The following is a 4,940-nucleotide window of genomic DNA, read 5'->3' as shown; positions in this document are numbered from 1 at the left end:
GGTGACTATCGTTTTCAGTGAAGTAGACTTTGACGATCTAGCTACGAATGTGCGAGCACGTCGCGCCTTAGCAATCTCTAAACCAACTCCGAGAGGTTATTGACCACGCCGGAGCACGATCAACCTGACCATGAAGGTCTATTTCCTGCACGCAAACAAAGAACAAGCAAGAAACTAAAATTGCAATCTAAATATTGTGAATATTAAGAGAAAAGTTTTATTAATGAAAGTGGGGTTCTGTGACGTCTTGGTCTGGTCGTAGAACACAAATGAAGAATGCGAAGTTGCAGCTATGGCGAGCTTTTAATCTAAACAAAACCCAAGTCTAAACGTTGCCTTAAGGGTTGTATTTATTGGGGAAAGGAGAGGGGATTTTGCCCACCCTTGGCAAGGCAGTACTAAAACACCTCCTGAGTCACTTCCACTACAATAAGGACTCTAAAAATATCCTACCGATTTGTATTTCGACATTACATAGGCCTGGCCCAAACATGAGGTGACGCGACACCTATATTAAGTTATGGGCTTAATTTATGAAAGGCCATCTTTTTTATTTTGTCCATGTCCTTGGATGTCATCATGGTGGCACCAAAGTGCTGAAAAACTCCACCAGAAACTCTGTTCTCGTTGCCCTTGCGCACGCCATCATCTCCGTGCTTAATCATGCTTCAATGTTCATCCTTCTTGTCCATGTTGGGTCCTTCATTTTAAGCAAAACAAAAGTATCCAGTTTAGGCAACATCGTATTCTCATAAACATTAGAATCATTACCAAGAAACCAAAGTACCTGATAATTTAGTTGGCGTGCACGAGCTCTAGTAATTGGTCCATTATATGTAGAAGCAGGAGTTGTGGGTGTTACTGTAGTAGTGATGTCCTCATCACAAAGGGGTGGCCCCAAACCCTAGCCGCAAGGGAGGCTTGGCCCCAAAGCCGAAAGGGGTGCCCCATTATTGGGCCTGTGTGTGAAACTGACAAAGATGCACACGTCTTCAAGTTTACATAGTGGAAGGAATAGGAAAGATGCCAAAATACTGAAATTTCATTTCAACTAAATGACGTGGAAACATAGGTGATGATCAAGAACATTTTCTTATCTTCAAAATGAGCCCAAGAACACCAAACCGGAATCCGGATGTGAAGATATGACCAAAACACCCAATGCTAATTTTTTTGTTTGCTCTCTATAGAAGGTTAGACTATATGAATTCAAGTCAGCGGATTTGGCATGACGGAGCATCCGAGGCATATCCGAGCAATGTTGAACATGCACAGGAAGATCCAGGATGAACCCGAGGTGGACCAAATCGATTTTCTGGCTCAAAAAAGTGGGGAAAGAAAAATTGGGCTAAATCCATGCAAAGGAAGGTAGATCAACTAGTTTTGCATGAGATCGATGGATCAAAACCAACCAAAAGTCATGAAATCCAACGGAGAGCTTGAAATTGACTTTGGGCTATTTTCAGGAAATTTTAAATTTGGGCAAGACAAAACAAAACAAGGCTAGCAGATTGAGGGGAGGGGGTCCAATTGATGGCAACCTTGCTCATGACACCAAATGATATAGGTTAAGTCGTTGGGTGACCTGATTATCACAAATTGGGGATGGATTTGAGGAAGGACACGAAGAAATTGGAGGAAATCAAGAGGAAACACAAGGAAAACTAGCACAAATCAACACACAAGATGTAATACAAGATACATATTCTCCATAGAAGGAGGTCTTGTGTGCTCATGGAGGGTTCACCTGATTGGCCCCTTGTACTCCTTAGAGTCTCACCAAGTGGGTGGCCTTCTACTCCAATGGATTCTTCTCCAACATAGAGGATTACCACAAGGGGGGAGGGTAGATGAGCAAAGCTCTATCAATGTCCATTCCTGTCTTTGCTTTTGCTAACCCTAGATCTAGGAGGGGAATGGTATATATGGGTCCGCCCATGAAGGGGTAAGCGAGGAAGGGAAATATACATGGGCTGGCCCAACTTTCATGCACGGCAGGCAAAGTCGGACATTCCTACATGTCGTATATTATTGCCATAAGTAGAAATATCCGATAGTGTCCAGAGAGCATTCAGCAAGCCGGACATCAATTCAGACTGTCCAACATAACAAACATCAGTCGGACAATGGATTAGAATGTCCAACTTGGCAGTACTAATTCATTGAATCGTCTTGGCGCTCTGTGCCTTCATCCAATGGTTCCTTCTATGCTTCCATGCTTTCCTCTTGGATGGTGTAGCCATTCTATTGTGCCTGGCCTCCTCCATGCCATATGTGATTTTCTGCTCAAACCTAAATGTGCGCGAGGTAGAAGTGTCAAGTAGTATACCATCCTCGAGATATACAAGTAAACACACATAAAGGATATGATTCACCTTTATATAGGTTATGCGCGTGTTCGGGTGCCACTACTGCAGGAATGCCAATTATTTACCCAAGAAGACCCGCTCTATAACTATCTTTCTATGTGTAGTCCATAGGGTCCAGGTCATCGCCACGCCTACACATAACAATATAGTAATAGAGCGGGTCTTCTTGCAGCGTAGTTTTGACCTGGACCCTATGAACTACACATAAGAAGACAGTTTTAGAGAGGGTCTTCTTGCGGAATAGTTTTGACCTGATGGAAAACGCCTCGAGAGGGCAAGGAGCCATGACACAACATTTGGGGAACCCAAGAACAAAGGGGAGCCCCCCGGCAACTCAGTCCAAGCAAAGGCTTCCTTAGGGCCAAATGTTTGTCGAAACAGAGTTTTCTAATACCCATAATGGGCAGCCAAGGCTACCAAAAGCATTGGATCTGAGCAAATCGCAAACAGGGCCAAGAATCTAGCGTTAGGTGCACTCCTACCGAGCCACGGGTCAAGCGAAAAAAAGGCACCCTCTCCGTCGCCTATGAAGAAGCTGGTACTTAATCAAGTGGATAAATTTCTAGAACAGGGATCGCTCCTGACGGTCACAAGCTAGGAGAGGGCAACCTTGTAGGTGCTTGGAGTTTGTAAGTTGCACCCATAACTTTCCCTTGTGTGACGCTCGGATAATTAAACTACAATAACCCTTTGCTAATGATGCCACGTCACTTCGATTACTATTACTAATCTTGCATTAGTTCGAAAACGATTCAAATTGAAATTCAAAATCAAGTTAAACAACAAAAGTTTCAAACATTAAATCTAAAATGTTCAAAGCGGACCAAATAATGCATACGTAATTGTGGTGGAGAAACCACACCTTTATAAAATATTTAAATACTATCAAGCGAATAAAGCAGTAGCGAAAACTATTACTTTTAAATATTAAATAATTACAAACTATTTTAGTTTGTGTAACAAGTTAATGTGGCAGTGACATATTTAGTAACATCAAATTAGGTGCCATTTTGGTATTTTTCTAAAACAAAAATAAAAACTAACTAAAAGAAAACACTAAAGAAAAGGTAAATAAAAAAAGGTAAGAGGACCTAATCTACTAGGCACCTTGGCCCATCTAGCCAAAAGGCCAGGCCGACCCACCTAGTTGGCCTATATGGCCCCAGCCGACCGAAACCCTAACTCCCGACCGCACACATCCCCCCACTCCCCACGTCGCTCTCCCCCCTCTCGATCCGATCTGGATCGAGGGAGCGTTCCCGAGCCCCTTCGCCAATCGCCGCCGCCCGGAGTGCCCTCCCTCGCCGAACAACCTCGCCGGTGCCCCGTCGCCCTACGCCGTCGCCACCTCGACCCCGTTGCCTCGCCTCCTCACCTCCTCCTCGTCCCGAGTCGAGGCCGCCGTTCCGGCGCCGCGCCCTCGACCCAGTCGCCCTGCCGCACTCGTCGCCGGCGACCTGGACCGCCTCCCCGTCTCCGTCGATCGTCCCCGTCCTCCTCCCCACGGGCCGCCCCCGAGCCTCGACGCCCATGTGCCCCTGCAAACACTGGTGAGGCCCTCGGCCTCCGCCTCCCCTTCCTTTCGTTCGCGGTCACCGCGCTCGTCCACCTCGCACCCGTGCAGTCCGCTCGCCTCCGCCCCGTCTCTGCCTTGCGGTCGAGCACGGCCGCGCCCCTCGCCGCACGCGCTCCGGCGCCCGCTCACGGCCGCCGCCACCCTACACCGTCCCGCTGCCTCCCTGCTCCACCATGGCCGCCGCCCCAACCGCTCCACCCGTGGCCGTTCTCCACTGCCGCCTCCTGCCCGCTGCACCTCGCTGCAGCCGCCGGCGCCCGACGCCTCCACTGGCTTGGGCAGGCGCCCAAACGGGCTGACGCCCGCAGCGCCCAGTCGCCCAGTGCCCGCTAGGCTCCCCCAGAGCCTATGACATATGGGCCCCACGCCCCCATTTAAAAAAAAGAACTAGAAAATATTAATTAATTAGATAATTAATTAACTTAATTAAATCTGTTAAATTAACATAATGACTTAATTAAACTAATTAAACCTGCTTAGTTAGTCTAAGACAATGACGAACGGGCCCACCTGTCAGTTTGACCGGTCAATGGTCAAAGTTGACTGCTGATGTCATGATGACGTTAGCAAATACTATTCTGGATAATGTTGATTTAAAATAATTAAATAAATCCCAAAAATGATTTAAATCTTTTAAAATTAATATAAAATAAACCGTAGCACGGATGGAAAAACTTTGTACATGAAAGTTGCTCAGAACGACGAGACGAATCCGGATACGCAGCCCGTTCGCCCGCCACACATCCCTAGCATAGAAAACACACAACTTTCCCCCTCCGGTTCATATGCCCGAAAACGCGAAACACGGGGATACTTTCCCGGATGTTTTCCCCCCTTCGCTGGTATCACATATCCCTGCGTTACGTCACTCCTAGCACAACGTATTGCCGCGTCTTGCTTTGTGTTACATTTGATTGCTCTGTTATTTATTGTGTTCCCCCTCCGTTACTTCTTTCCGGTAGGCTCCGAGACCGTTGCCGATACCCCTGTGATCG

The 4,940-nt window shown here is 47.0% G+C and overlaps 1 long non-coding RNA gene across 1 annotated transcript; it reads right to left on the bottom strand.

Annotated features, from left to right (window-relative positions):
• Positions 1 to 303: 303 nt before the first annotated feature.
• Positions 304 to 1,936, bottom strand: LOC123169100 (uncharacterized). The gene is made up of 3 exons (XR_006484655.1): positions 1,748 to 1,936; positions 788 to 971; positions 304 to 700 (listed from the first exon to the last, which is right to left on the bottom strand). It is a non-coding gene; the product is annotated as an uncharacterized lncRNA (long non-coding RNA).
• Positions 1,937 to 4,940: the final 3,004 nt, after the last annotated feature.

This window comes from Triticum aestivum, chromosome 1D, assembly GCF_018294505.1.
Source record: "Triticum aestivum cultivar Chinese Spring chromosome 1D, IWGSC CS RefSeq v2.1, whole genome shotgun sequence".
Classification (NCBI taxonomy): Eukaryota; Viridiplantae; Streptophyta; class Magnoliopsida; order Poales; family Poaceae; genus Triticum; species Triticum aestivum.
This window is presented reverse-complemented; position numbering and strand designations above follow the sequence as displayed.